Raw genomic sequence first — 16,512 nt, 5'->3', positions numbered from 1 at the left:
TACAGGGTTGTGATTTATTTGTCCAGCCAGACTTTTTTCCTTGTCATGGTTCAGTTGTCCTGGATGCTGCTTTGTTTTATGAATTTGGGCTTGTCTTTGTTAAATGCAGAAAAGAAAAAGAAAAGCAGTAATTATAGCTCTTTTCTGGGCCTTCTGGGCTTCCACCTGTCACTTGTCATAGTTTTACTAATGAAGTGACTCTCTTGATAATGATTCTAAGTTGAAATCTGACTGAAATGCCCTTTGTGTCTTCTCCCCCAGTGAAATCTTACCCATCCTTCCAGGCTCATGGTGTATATCATCTCTTCCATGAACCCTCTAGACACAATTAATTAATTACCACACCATCTGTGGAAAGGCAGTTTTGTTTACTCTCTATGATGATCTTACCTCTGTCTGTCATCCCACTAGGTTGTGAGCTCAATAAGGTAAGAAGGACCAGTTCTTGTTTGGTTTTGCTGAGCCTACAGAAAGATCTAGTATGTAAGCTTGATGACTGACTAGTAGTCAAAGTTTTTCTTCGCTTCAAATACATTAGCTCTATAGCTATCTTATTAGTTATGATATCATGAATATCTCTTTTCCATAAGAAGGAAAACTAAGCAATTGCAGAAGGCAGAGGGTATAGGAATGAGGCTGTAAACCATTCCATGGGTATCCAACTAACTAGATTCATTCAAATCACATAGTACTTACTCTTCAAAGACAATAAAGATAATTTTCATTTAAGAAATATTTGACTCAACAAATCCCTCTAGTATCCAAAGAAGCCTCTATACATTGTTACATTGTTTTTGATGACCTTTGCTGTGGCAGCTTCACCTGGCATAACATTTGCAGGGTGGCAGGCTGGACCTGGAGATGTCACAGAAGACAAGGACAATGAATCCAGAAGCTTCCTTTACTGACAGATATTCCAAGACTTTTGAACAGTCTCCAAAGTAGCAGGCTATAGCCAAAGCAAAGTAGGCAGGACGGCTATCAGCCACCTGCAGATCACCCAGAAGTAATGTTGCCTTGATGTGGCCTACCCCTTTCACCCTGTCACTCGCTTATTACCCTCTGAAAGGAGGTGAGGATGCAGGTAGAATGAGTTGATATAAATGTCACTTATACTTAACCTTGGAACAAGAATCCATGTCCGTATACATACATCTTCTTCTCCTTGTACAAAAATGTTTAGATCACAATGGTTCTCAAACTGTGGGTCATGACCCATGGGGGGGGTCACATATCAGATATTCTGTATGTTAGATATTTACATTATCATTCATAACAGTAGCAAAATTACAGGTATGAAATAGCAATGAAATAATTTTAGGGTTGGGGGTCACAACAACATGAGGAACTGTATTAAAGTGTTACAACGTTGGGAAGGTTGAGATTCACTTGTTTAGAAGAAAGGGCTGTTAACTCAGTCAGCCAGAGTGCGGTGCTAATAAAAGATTGTCTTAATGACAAACAGAATGTTAAATACAGAGATAAAAATAAGGTGAGTGAATTGAATGTAAACAACAGGGTGTATAGTAGTCCAGGTCCTGAGTCACACAGGGCAGTGCTCTTTACTTTTAACCAGCATTTCTTGTGTACCAGACTCTGTATTACACAAAGAATTTCAGTGCTGGGTGAAATAGGCATGGTCCCTGGCCCACAAAACTGCATCTCACGGGAAAGACCAAATCTGTACAAGTTCTGACGTTCAGGGTAGTCAAGGGAAGACCAAGAAAGGGGTATTTGAGCTGAGACTGATAGATCAGTAATCTTGTTCTGCAAAGAAGGGGACAGATGACAAAATTAGGAAGACTTTTTTTTTTTCAGGTGAAAAGTGAGAAAGACAAAGGCTTACCACACCATGTTCCACGGTGGCACTTGGCTACAATGCATCAGTGATTCTGGTTGTTATTAACAAACATGACACAAAGACGTGAGAAGAATTTGACCTGTTCTCTCTTCCCACATTTGAAAATTTGATGCCATCCTGTAGATGAGCCCAAGATCTCTGCATGATAAGGTCACATGGAAGGAGATCAGACGCAGTCTGCTGGTCACTATGTATGAGGACATGGCAGATCACTGAGCCACCAGCCAACAGACATATGAAAAAGCCCAAAACAGGTTGCTGAGCTATTCTAGACCCAAAGCATTGCCTGGATGATCCACAGAACTGTGAATTAAATAACATTTCTACTTTAAGACTCTATTGACATTGGGGGAGATTTATATTATGCATCAAATACTAGCTGATACATTTGACAAGAGATGATGCTATCCTTAACTATGGTTAACAATAAGAATTGCCAAAAGGATACAGAATTGGTTTTAATCAAAAGAAGTTGTGGTTTGGAGTTGGATTGTTGTTGTTGGTTAGTTTTGGTTGGTTGTTTTGGGTGGAGGGAGTCTGTTTTTCTTTTTGTTTTTGTTTTGATATAAGATTGTTATGCAGCCCATTCAGGACATGAACTCCTCATCTTCCTGCTTCAGCCTCCCGAGAGGTGGGGCAGCAAAATCAGCTTTGCCATTTGTAGTTTAAACCTGTAGGTGGAAGGTATGGCCTACTTGTTGAGCTCAGGGGCAATTCACAGAAAGATGTACTGGATAGAAAATGCTCAACTGTAGAACTTGGAGTGGCTGGGAAACATGTAAAACAGCCATCACAGTGATGACTAGAGAACGTTCCAGAACAGTCTGGCTACAGATACGCATCTGAGACCTCTTGTAGACACTGTGATTAAAGCCACAGTAGATAAGCTTCCAATGTGTAAGAAGAGACTTAAAAGCCTAAAGGGCCCCGGTAATTACTATATAATTTGGGACAAATAACTCCCCATGTCTGAGCAAGTTTTATCAGTACCAGAATGGTGTGATGCTCACTGACTTACTGAGATGCAGCAAAATGGAAATTTTATTTTGCTTTAGAAAATGTCAGTTACCTTCCCTGTTACTGATAATCAAATTACACAAAAATATTTAAGGGAATATTTTGATATTTGATAATCTTTTCATTATATTTATGGGTCTGGGAAGTGTTTTAGTTATAGGCAATAAGAATAGTATATTCTCTTTTTTAATTTTTAATTTTTTATTTTATAATTTAATTTAATTTTACATATCAGCCACGGATCCCCCTGTCTTCCCTCCTCCCCCCGCTCCCCCTTCCCATCCCCCCAGTACATCCCCCATTCCCATCTCCTCCAGGTCAAGGACTCCCCTGGGGATTCAGCTCAGCCTGGTTCAGCCTGGTAGATTCAGTCAAGACAGGTCCAGTCCCCTCCTCCCTTCACCCAGGCTGAGCGAAGTATCCCAGCATAGGCCCTAAGCTCCAAGCAGCCAGCTCATGCACTAAGGACAGGTCCCTGTCCCACTGCCTGGGGGCCTCCCAAACAGATCAAGCTAATCAACTGTCTCACTTATCCAGAGGGCCTGATCCAGTTGGGGGCTCCTCAGCTATTGGTTCACAGTTCATGTGTTTCCACTAGTTTGGCTATTTGTCCCTGTGCTTTTTCCAATCATGGTCTCAACAATTCTCGTTCATACAATCCCTCCTCTTTCTCGATGATTGGACTCCCAGAGCTCCACCTGGGGCCTGGCCGTGGATCTTTGCATCTGCTTCCCTCAGTCATTAGATGAGATTCCTAGCATGACAGTTAGGGTGTTTGGCCATCCGATCACCAGAGTAGGTCAGTTCGGGCTTTCTCTCGACCATTGCCAGTAGTCTATTGTGGAGGTATCTTTGTGGATTTCTGGGGACCTCTCTAGTACTCTGCTTCTTCCTATTCCCATGGGGTCTTCATTTATCATGGTCTCTTTTTCCTTGTTCTCCCTCTCTGTTCTTGATCCAGCTGGGATCTCCCGCTCCCCTAAGCTCTCTTTGCCTTGACCCTTGCCCTCCATTACCTCCCCTCACATCCAGTTTGCTCATGTAGATCTCATCCATTTCTCTGTCATTGGGTAATCCCTGTGTCTTTCTTGGGGTCCTCTTTTCTAGGTAGCCTCCCTGGAGTTGTGAGTAGCAGTCTAGTCATCTTTGTTTTACATCTAGTATCCACCTATGAGTGAGTACATACCATGTTTGTCTTGCTGAGTCTGTGTTACCTCACTCAGAATGATTTTTTCTAGATCCATCCATTCGCCTGCAAACCTCATGATGTCATTGTTTTTCTCTGCTGAGTAGTACTCCATTGTGTATATGTACCACATTTGCTTTATCCATTCTTCAGTTGAAGGGCATCTAGGTTGTTTCCAGGTTCTGGCTATTACAAATAATGCTGCTATGAACATAGCTGAGCATGTGCCCTTGTGGTATGATTGAGCATTCCTTGGCAATATATTCTCTTTTATGTCTGAGAATTTCATGCATACATATAGCATGTTTTGATCAAATCCACCCCCATTCTCTCCCCTGCAATGCCTCCACTATCCACCCATTCCACAGTATTTCCCCCTCTCAGTTTCATGGGCTCTTTTTTTTAAAAACCTACTTAGTCCACTTAGAGCTGCCAGTACGCACACAGCTGTAGAGGAATCTCCTGGGATGTGGGCAGCCTCTCAGGGCCTAAATTCCTGAAGAAAACGGACTCTCCCTCCCCAGCTGCCGTTACGTGCCGATAGCTCCTTAGTTAGAAGTGAGACTGTGTGAGCCCCTTTCACATCCACACAGGGTTCCGGCTGGTTTGATCTTGTGCTGGTCTCACGCGTGCAGTCATGACTCCTGTAAGTCCACGGGTGCAATGGTCCTGTCACAGCCACAGTTTCGCAGTTGTCACCCGCTGCTCTGTGCTCTTGCTGTCCTTCTGTCCCTTCCTCCATGGTGAAACACTAAACAAATCTGTAGTCAGCAGGACTGCTCCCAGGAAGCCAGGGATGTTAATCACATAGGGCTGTCCCCCCCAAAACGGAAACGGACACCTGTTTTCCACCCAGAAAGCTGGGTGTGGATTTTGTTAATGACCTGGTGACTTTTACTATCTGTAGAGCCAGACCTCACCCAAATCCCCCAGAATGCTCACCTCAGACCCTCCCTCCTTAGACCTTCCTCTTTAGCTTCCTTTCTCAGTCAATAGAGTCCATCCTTAGGGGAGATGTCACATGTACTTCACGGCCTGCTGACGTCTGTGCTGTTTCATCAGAGACTACACCAGATCCTAGATCCTTAAGCTATAGAGCTCATCGTCATGGCAGAAGCCACATGTACCTTGAGTTGAGTTTTTATTTAATTGTGCCTCTTCGTGCGTGCACTGGGGATTGTATTATACTAGAAAATTTTTCTTCCAAATTGTACTGTGTTTAAATATGCTTACAATAAACTGCCTGGTGTCAGACTCCAGAAGCTTTTGACCCAGCGCTAAGTTGTGCTGAACCAAGTTTTCCTTCTTACCTCTCTCGGATTGTTCTCCTGTTGGTAGCAGAGGAACCACCCCTACCCCACTCACTCACAAGTCATCTTAAATCCCATCCCTAGAATTTTCCATGATGGCTGTTTAGAAAGCAAGATTCTTGGCTTCACCTTAGATTTTTTTTTTTTTTTTTTTTTTGACCAGAAATCCAGAAGTGTGCAATTGGGAATCTATACACTTAGTAAGCTCCAAGGATCATTGCTGTACACTCTAAATGTACAAAAGCTTTTTGTTATGATTCCTTTATAATATAATAAGTGAAACTTTTTACATTTACCAGAGACCCTGTGAAACTCACACATAAATGCCCACAACCTAATGGCGGCCTTCCAAGCTTTCTGTCACATCGATTCTACGCTCTGACCACCACCGTTGCCAATATCTGTAACATCACAACCACCACTACCCACAAGACAGCAGAGTTTTCCTCCCAGAAATAAAAATCTTTGCCCTCCTCCTGAACTGCCAAGAGAACCATTTCTTTGTGATTCCACAACAGCCCCTGACCTGTCCCCAGATTCCAAAGCAGGATGATCTCTTCCTGTTGAAATTCTGCCTCATCCCTCAGACAGCTCTGTGTGTTTTAATAAACAGCCACATATATTTCGTGGCATCAGATTCATGAAATCAGCTGCTGATTAAGAATAAATATTGTCTCCCAGCTGCTAGGAGGGTTCAAACACTTGAAACTGATTGCAGAATGAAAATAAGTCCAATCTGTTCTGGTCTACAAAATGTCAATAGAGACGGCTAGGCAGCACATCTAATGCATGTTTTTCCTACAAATCACAGGGCGGAGTGGGAAAAGGATGGTATGAATAGATATCCATATTCCAGGAGAACAAAGGAAGGAGAATATTGCAGAGCCTCCACAGGTTACTACCTGCTTCTGATGCACAAGTAACGTGGAGAGGACCCTTAAGGACAGCTCCACTGCAGAGAAAAGATCTCTAGTCACAGGGCCCTTCTCTGCGCTTAGGATTTTGAGAGCTTGCTTGTTTGTAGCACTAGGAGGTGGCATGCAGGGCCCACGAATACACTTCATTCACCTTCCCAAGAACACTTTGCCCCTTCTCAGCAGAGGATGGATCAAGGATCTACACAGGCTTTCCAAAAAAAAAAAAAAAAAACATTAAATGCATCAGTTCAATAACCTCACACCAGCTCCAGTGACTCCCTCCTGCTCTCCATCTCCACCCCACCCCCCATGGATCTCTACAAAGCTGAATCAGAATGACCACTGCTGCTTGAAACAAAGCCGAGAAAATTATTTCCCCCAAAGGAAAACGAAAACAAAGAACCAACAACCTCTATGTTGGCATTGTGTGGGTGGGTTCTCTATTTCTGCCGCAGCTGAGTTTCCTAGCAGGTTATTGATTTTGTTACCATCTGAATATTGGATGTTCCTAAATACTGGATGTTCCACTTACACCCATGTTAAACAGCATTCTGAGTCCCTATTATATTTCAGTGCAAGCAACAAGCACAGCAGGGAAGTAGTACTAACCCCAGAGCACTCTGTACCTCTCCAAGCTCCATCCCTCCTTGGAACATGAGAGGCCCTTTTTTTCTTTTCTTTCTTTCTTTTGTTTTTTTCTTCTTTTCTTTCTTTCTTTCTTTCTTTCTTTTTCTAAAAGAAATCAATAGGTACACATTTTCTTGTTGCTCATGCAATAATGCCAGCCCATGCCTCCCGCAGCCTCTGGCTTGCTTTCAAACCAGAGGTTAAAGTCCCTGTCACTAAAAGCAAGTCTTCTTCCATGGGAATTCTGCTGTCTGAGGGCACTGGAAACCTCGAGGAATCTGTTAAGGGAAGCAGTTTCAATCCCGAGAACTTTTGTAGGTCAGGTGAGAAAAGGCGGATTGCTTGTCTCATGCCTTTTGATAATTCCTTTCTCCCACGTGTCTACCTAAACCTAATTGAAACAGCTTGCAGAAGTCTCTGATGGCTGCAGATCTCAAAAACTGAGATAAGTGGGTAGGAGGAGGACTATTCTCCCATCATCTTAAGTAAGTTAAAGTCATCAATTTAAGTTTACTCCTTTTCAGTTCAAGTCACTGTTTGATAAATGATTCCAACACAGAATGTTTGGCAAGCTGTAAACACCGTAAAAATTCTGAGACCCGGAAGTGAATTCAAACACACAAATTAAGCAACTAGCAATACAAAATGGTTGTGAGCCTGCTACCTTTGTGACTATAAATGTGTGGTGTTGTCGGGGAGACTGATCCTAGGCAGGACCAACAGAGTTAATGTGATGCTTGATACTGAAGCCACAGCCATGAAGTTCCCTTGACCCGTGGGAAGGAGTATGTTGTTAGCCATGGTCACATGACATTGTAAAGCTCCTCCAATTTGGTAGAACTATGACAATCCCGAAACAAAAGTAACTTGATTCCCAGACCTAAAGTAAGTTTTTTGGTTTTTTGTTGTTGTTGTTGTTGTTGTTGTTGTTGTTGTTTCTGATTCTTGCCCTACCTACCCTGCAGACCCCAGTCACCCACTAACTGGAGAGATGTTTATAGACCTCTGGACATTCCTTTACCTTCCACTCACCTTATTTCACCAGCTACCCAGGCCACAGCCAACCACAGGCCAAACAGGAGGCGTTTCAGCCCCTTACCCATTTTCCTTTGTCTTCTCTATAACCAGTGGCTCCGGTTCTTGAACTAGAGACTGTCCTCTGCCGGCATCTTCCAGAGTACAGACCCTTGCCCTTTGCGCTCCTTGCTGGCCTTCCAGGTTCACCTAGTACTAACCTAGGTGAAAAATCCCCAAGGCCTTGAACAGACTCCCCAACCTTCAACCAGAAGTTGAAACAGCATCGCTTTTCGTCTATCTTAATTTTAGGGACTTTAGTGCAAACGTTTGTCGTTTATGTATTTTAAAGTTATCACAGTCAAACTAATTTGAACTATACTGAGAGATATTTCAGTAGCATCCTGTAAAGTATTGACAGCAACTCTTAGAACCGTGTTTTGCTTTTGTTTTCTTTTCTTCCAAGCGTCTAGGCCTGGTTCCTCAGCAGCTACAGCCACCACCACCACGCTAAATGTGGTATCTGGTCCAGCTTTAACAATGCTGTCATTCTGGAACACAGGGAAACATGGCTTCTCTTCCCTAAGCTCTTCAGTCAGTCCCCTTCCCTCCCCCATCACACACACACACACACACACACACACACACATACACACACACACACACACACACACACACACACACTCAGGTCTCCACATTTTAAAAATCAACCAACACATAGGAGTGAGTGCAAGGTATAATTATAAACATGGGTCCTTTCCATGTCCCTGGTTGGGGCAGGGATTTATTTGCCAAGGATATAATGCCGGAAGCCATGTTTGGATCCATCCATTGGATCTGAGGATCATCCTGACAGCTTTTGAAGTAAGGTCTCTTGGTCTCCACAGGTACTCTTTCCAGGCTTATAGCCACGGTGTTTTTAAACATGTACAAAATGCCCTAACAATAAATAAAACCCCAGCTGCTCCTGGCTGCTGTCTCCACCCAGGGGACCTGGTCAGACACAGGTAACAAAATTCCTGCTGACAGGCTGTCAAAGGATCAGTTATTTTCATTCTCTGCACATAAGACAAAGAGCTGATGCAACAAGCCAATGTGTACATTGAAATAAAACCTTCCTCATTAGGAGTTTACATTTCACAACAATGGAAAGGTCACGTATAAAAAACAGAGCAGGTGCGAAGGATCTCTAGACATCAGCAATTCAAAGCCACACACTTGAAACAGCTCTGTACAATGGAGACAGCCATATTTCATTCTCCAAGTGGAAAATGTTTTTGACTCACCAAGGAAAGACAGAAAACTGACAAGACACCTAACAGGCTAAGCCTGAGGTTTTAAGAAGCAACTCCGACTACCTTCAGTCACAAGTGACATCAAATGCAAGTCACAATTTAGTCCCTGGAAACAGATGGGAGGGATTTTTGGCAACTTTTTAATGTTGGGGGGACATTTACTTGGTAATGCACTAAGAAAGGAGCAGAGTAAAGAAATGTATACAGACTTCAGAATTAGAAATGTGGGGAGATTTATGTGACTTGTCAAAATTTAGTAGGGTGACAAAAAATTTGCCAGTCTCATATCAAACATGAAGCAAATCTTCTTGTTCAGTGTTAAGCCATTTTGTTGAAGAGATCAAAAAATATTTCTGAAGTGTTTAAGGACATGGTGTAAATATGAAGAAAACTCTCACTAAGACTTTTGATATTGAAAGATCTGATTCACAGATCTCATTTAAATGCCTGAACAGGTCAGTAAGAAAGTGAGAAGAGTAGCAAATCTGTAATGTTCATTACTCACTAGGTAAGCCTGCAAGCGTCCGTGTCTGCTGAGTTTCTAATATCCTTATTAGATGTCTTCTATTTCATACAATATACACGCGGAGAAAGTAAAACACCGAAACGCCATCTAACGGAAGCAACCCACACAGCTAGTGGGAGTAGAGTTCAGAATTGTGATCCTAGAGATTGTGTATTTAACGCAAAGGTGAGCAGTGGGGTAACAGCTGAGCAGATGTTCAGCTGTGTTATCAGGAGTCGTAAGTGTCAGAGACTGTGGGAAAATGAGGAATAAAGCTATTGGGGCTTCAGATTCATTCTTAGGCTGCACTAACGAGAGTAGAACACAGTGGACACCATGGTCTGGAGAACGGAGTGAGGCAGTAATGAAAGCCTTATGGTAGCAATGATCCCAGAGACGGGGAGGTAGACAAAGGTGGCCTTCTGTGGACTACCAGGCCTCAATCTCCCACTCATAGCAACATATAAAGAACAGGATCTAAGATGCTGACGGCTACTTGGGTTCCTAGGAAAATGGAGGCCTATAGAGAGTCTTGTCAGAAGATTCCTGAGAAGAGACACAAAATGCCTAGATGCTTTGCTTATTAAGCTCTTTTCTAAATTAATTTAACTGACATTAAACTCAAGGATTTACATATAACTGGAATGATGTATTATTGTAATACATTGTAATACACATGTAATACATGTGTAATGTTTACATCAGGTTGAATTCATCTATCGTTGCAAACATCTGTCATCCCTTTATGATTAAAAATTTTCTAAGCCAGCCGGTGGTGACGCACACCTTTAATTCCAGTACTCAGGAGGCAGAGCCAGGTGGATCTCTGTGGGTTTGAGGACAGCCTGGTCTACAGAGCGAGATCCAGGGCAGGCACCAAAAACTACACAGAGAAACCCTGTCTCAAAAAAAACAAAACAAAAAACTTTCTAAAGTCCTTTCTAATATCCTGGGTCACCCCATTCATCAGAAACACACCGGAACTACCTTCTTCTCTAACTGAAACTTAATACCCATTGGTCACTCTCCACTCACCCTCTTTCCGCCCTCCTATCCCTGCTTTCTGGTTACCATCATCCTACTCTCAATGACTATGAGACCAGCATATTCAGCTCCTGTATCCACATGGCAGGTATAGTACTTCTGTGCTTAGCTGATGTAATGATCTCCTACTATCACCAATGAGAGGATGTCAGTCTACTTATGGCTGAACAGTGTTCCGCTGTGTGTGTATATCCTATTCTCTCTTTCTGTTCATCAGTGGATAGATACTTTGGTAGTTTCCGGTTTAGAGTATTGTGAAGAGTGTCTCAATAAATGTAACAGCACAGGTATCTCTGTAGAATGCTGATTCAATTTCTTTCGATATATACCCAAGGGTAAGATTGCTGAATCATATGGTGGTTCCAGTTTTCCATATTGTTTCCCACATTTTGTATTAAATTCTATTTCTTCCAACAGTGAAGAAAGACTCTCTTACCAGCACTTAACAGAGTAGAGTCTTCCTCATACAAGGTATTCTTACTAGAGTAAGTGATGTTGCCTTAAGATTTTGATCCACATTTATATGATGATTAGTGGTGTGAAACAATTTTTTCATGTACCTGCAAGCAGTTGTATGCTCTAGAAAATTTCATTTAGGTTTGCTGCTATTGAGTATTAGATTTTCCTTATCTATTCTAGATATCAACCTCTTGTCAAATATATAGTCTGAAAATATTTTTCCCGTTCTGTAGACTGTCTTTTGGCTCTGAAGATTTTCTTTGCTGTGCAGAAGATCTGAAGTAGAGCTAAATACTTTAAAAAGTGTCGTAGCCGGGCGGTGGTGGCGCACGCCTTTAATCCCAGCACTCGGGAGGCAGAGCCAGGTGGATCTCTGTGAGTTCGAGGCCAGCCTGGGCTACCAAGTGAGTCCCAGGAAAGGCGCAAAGCTACACAGAGAAACCCTGTCTCGAAAAACCAAAAAAAAAAAAAAAAAAAAAAAAAGTGTCGTGAGTCCAGAGAGAGAGAGAGAAGCGGCAATTGTGATGATAACCATAGATAAAGGTTAAAATTGCCCTCATTTTCCTGAACTGAATAAATCCAAACTTCTCTCCAGTGAAGAAAAAGCGATCCTCCCCTTGTGAAAAATGAGTAACACTGGACATCACCCTGTGAAAGTGAAAGCTGAAATATCTGAAAGGGAGGAACTCATCTGCCTCCTTTTCCAGGATTATCTGTAGAACTGTGCCTATACCTCGCGTACATCAGTCAACCAGTATGGATTTGCAAAGACGATAAATACTAGGTAACTTTTTCTGTCTAGAAATGTACATGAAATGTCTTGTGGGGGGGGCCTTACGTGGGTGAGTGCACGTTTGTGTGTGGATGTACATGCATGTGTGTCTAAAGGCGAGGAGTCAGTCTCACATGTCCTCTCCATACCACTCCTCTTTGGTTATTGTAACAGGGCATTGCACATGACCTGGTGGTGTTCTCTGCTTCAGCCAGACCGAGTGCTGAGTGTGAGCTAGAGATCCTTCTACCTCCACCTCCACAGCGCTGAGACGACATGACTGCACGTGGCTCTCTACATGGGTGCTAGACACCCAAGCTCAGGTTCTCTTGCTTACACTTTACAGACTGAGCCATCTCCCTAGCCCATTCGATGGGCTTACATCTCATGTTTAGGGGAAAAAATTATTATTTATTCATTGTTGATTTGCGGATTATTTTCAGCTGGGAAGGACTTCTTTGACTTCACCTGTATTTCATTGATTTCTGCATAATCAAAGAACTCAGCCAGTTAGCCGAAGGATGGGGAGGAAAGACTCACTGAAGCCTCACTCTAACAATATCATTGCATTTTAGTCTTCACAGAAATTTTTTAAGATCAAAATAAAGTGGCTGCTTGTGATTCTCAAATATGTTAGGCAACCTACCATCCTATGACCCACTGATGTTTTTGCCATGTGGAAGTAATTCCAAATTGCCATCCGTGCCTCTGTGACCTCATCTTCTGCTTCCACAGGGCATCTGCTTCCATCCAGAATGCCTTCCTATTCCTTACATCCTCCACAGCAAACAGATCACAATTCTCTTCCTGCGGCTTTTCTCTAACTGACCATCACCAAGGGAGCCATCACCAAGACACTGCGGCTGTCACATACCGGAAGAGGTGATTAGTATCATTTGCTCTAAACTGAGTTAAGAGAAACAGCTTCCGGGTGATAGAGAAATGACTTCCATGTGATAGATAATCCAGTCTGCTGTTTTTATTTGCTTCTGAGTTATTCACAGACCTTCAAAGCACAAAACTCCTACTAGAGATTGCTGGTGACTCCATGTGGTGAACTGAATGAAAATGCCCCCCATAAGCTCACGGGGAGTGGCACTACTAGAATGTGGGGACTTATTGGAGTAGATGTGGCCTTGTTGGAAGAAGTGTGTCACTGGGAGCAGGCCTTAAGGTCTCAGTTGCTCAAGCCTGGCCAGTGTGTCTGGATCAAGATGTAGACCTGTCAGCTCCTTCTATGGTACCATGTCTGCCTGTATGCAGCCATGCTTCCCACCATGACAATAATGGACTAAGTCTATGAACTGTAAGCCAGCCCCAGTTAAATGTTTTCCTTTGTAAGGGTTGCTGTGGTCATGGTGCCTCTTTGCAGCAATAAAATCCTAACCATGACACTCAGTTTTATTTATTTTTAGCTTAAGTTGGAGAGGCTAATGTTACCTTTCTTGTTACAACTTTAAATTTTTAGCCCCTCTATAGTCCCAGTTATGAGAAATAGACCCTCCTCAGTTGGCTCTGAAGGAAATTGCTGAGAAGAAGAAAAGTAGAGAAATAAAGATGCTAAAATTTAACAAGACTGATAAATAAGGACACAAAAACTGAGGGCTGATTTTTACTTGCTTTTTTAATAGGTTTTTATTGTTGTTTGTTTTGGTTTGTTTTTTGAAACACAAGCCTCACACAACACAGACTAGCCTTGAACTCACTATAGACCTAAGACTGGCCTTGAACTCCTGATCTTCCTGCTTCTATTTCTTAAATGCAGTGTGATAAGTAAGATGTTCACCACTGTGCCTAGTTTTATGCTGTGCTGGAAACTGAACCTTGGACATTATCTATGCTTGGCAAACACCCTACCAAATGAACTACATTGATGTTTCTATTTAAAACAGTAGGAAATTTCCATTGTCATGTTCACATTAAATCAGACGATGAAGGCTTTGGAGAGTCACTGGTATAAGACACTGGAATCTGGGGTCGATGGATGGTGGAAGCGGTGCTAGAGCAGTTATTCAGGAAGGTCAGAGCTTGCAGGAACCGCTGCTCTTCTCCTTTTCCCACTTCTACTCTACCCAGGCCCCATCTGCTTGGAGAGTGTAGCCCACACTTAGCGTTGGTCTTCCCCCACATGCCAGTCAGCTTTGGCAATGCCCTCACAGAGACACACAGACGTGTGCCTGACTAATCTCCCAGGCATTTCCTAAGATGATAAAGTGATCATTGAAATTAACTATTACAGATACAATTCTCAGCTAAGTATTTTAATGTGAATGGGGGAAACTGATATCAGTGCCTGTAATTGTTACAAATTATTGGGTTTTCTTAACATGCAGAGGTGCAGTGCCTGCAAACAGCACAGAGCATAGTTAAGAAGACGTGTATATCATAAAAAGTTAATGTATTTAATTTGTATAAACGTGTACTGAAACTGTTATATATATGCCACGTGTTGTGGTGCACGCCTTTAATCTCAGAGCAGGAGGATCTCTGTGAGTTCTAGTACAGCCTGGTCTACAAAGCAAGTTCCAGGACAACCAAGGCAACACAGAGAAACCCTGTCTTGAAAAAAAAAAGAAAAGAAAAGAAAGAAACTGTTATATAATTTACTGATAGATATTAATACTAATATTTAGCAACATCTATATTCTTCACATTAAGAAGAAAATATCCTGCATTTGTGTCAAATCATTGACTCTCGGGGATGTTGGCAGGAAAATCTAATTGGAGTCCAGGCAAGAAAGAGCAGGAGAAGGGTTGAACACAGGAAATGTGAGCTGTTATTCCAAAATGTCTTTCCTCTAGGAAGAAGAGAAAAGGATGGGACAGTAGTTTGATAGTGGAGCGGGCAGGAGAGTTTGTAATCTACATCAGTGCACACACGTGTGCTGGTGAGAAGTGCTGCATTCCATCTACAATGCAGTGAAAACTTTCATTGAAATTTATACATCTTATCCGATTCTTCTTGAATTCCTGTGCTTAAAATTACCATCTATTTTTTTTAAAAAAAGGAAAAGTTCTAGACTCCTAAAGTTCAATTTGAAATCTAGAAAAGAACTAATAAGATCTAACTGGATATAGTCCCCAGATGGTTATATTAACATTTTAATTTAACAGAGAAAGGTTATTATTGACACTTTTAAAGATTACGATTATTAAACTGGGTGAATGGACCCAGCATGATGTAAAACTGGTAAAGCAACTGTAAGATGATGCCATTGCATGAAATGCATGTGAGCACATGCACTAAAATGCTTAGAGGGTCTACAGAGACATATTAATGTATTAAAATTCAAGGAGCTCCTGTATCTTTCATCTTATCTTTTCTGAGGGAAGATTATGGGCTTATATCAAAAATGACTATGAGTTCATTTTAATTATATTCAGAGATATATTAGAATGTAACCCCAGAGCATTCAGAAGCACTGGAGTCTCCAGGCTGCTGTAGTTTCTAATGCAACTGAATTTACTAATTATTTGTGAATGGCTGAATTATATGCAGCCACAATGATTCATCATCTCTATAGAATACATGGGATGCTCACTTGTTATCCATTTTTTAAGAGTGTGTACAGTTGTGATATGTAACATAAAGCAATGGTTGTTTGCTAATCCTCTTCCTTTAGTGCTAAATAACCCACATTTTAGACAGGCACACAACAACTCAGAAGACCATTTCCCAGTTCTTTTGGAAACAATATGTGACAATGTGATGGAGAGCTGGCCGTTGGGAGTGTGGAAGTAGCAAAGGGCACTGTCTTCGTTTTCTTCTTATGGTATCAAAACACCCTGACAGAAACAACTTAAGGTCACAGAGATCAGGAACTTGGAGAAGCTAGCCATATCCACAATCGAGAGTAGAGAGAATGAATGCATGCTTGTTTGCTCATAATTCACTTTCTCCTCTTTTAAGTAGCCCAGGACTTGAACCCAAGGAAGGCACCACCCACTTTTAGGCTGGATCTTCCCATATCAATTAACATAACCAAGACAACTCCCCACCCTCAACATGCCCTAGGACCATCCTATTATAGACAGTTTGTCACTGAAACTCTCTTCCCAGGTGAAACTACATTGTATCAAGTTGACAACTAAAACTATCATGAGTACCTTCCAGAGTTTTTCTTGAGGTAAGGATGCTCACTCTACTTTGTCTCTTCCTATTTTCCCAGTAAGTGGGACTATCTGGTTGACCTTCAAATGGAGACCATGTAGAAGAAAAGGACGAAAACAAAAGTCTTGATTCTTTCAAGATGCTACAGAGTACCATTTCAACCTTATGATCACTCCTTCATATTTCTCAAATTCGAAAAGAAATTGCCATATTGTTTAAGTCATTAAGATGTTTCTCGCCGGGCGGTGGTGGCGCACGCCTTTAATCCCAGCACTCAGGAGGCAGAGCCAGGTGGATCTCTGTGAGTTCGAGGTCAGGCTGGTCTCCAAAGCGAGTTCCAGGAAAGGCGCAAAGCTACACAGAGAAACCCTGTCTCAAAAAAAAAAAAAAGATG

The sequence above is a fragment of the Peromyscus maniculatus genome, chromosome 6, assembly GCF_049852395.1.
Source record: "Peromyscus maniculatus bairdii isolate BWxNUB_F1_BW_parent chromosome 6, HU_Pman_BW_mat_3.1, whole genome shotgun sequence".
NCBI classification, from domain to species: Eukaryota; Metazoa; Chordata; class Mammalia; order Rodentia; family Cricetidae; genus Peromyscus; species Peromyscus maniculatus.
The sequence above is the reverse complement of the archived record's forward strand: the minus strand, read 5'-3'. Positions refer to the sequence as shown.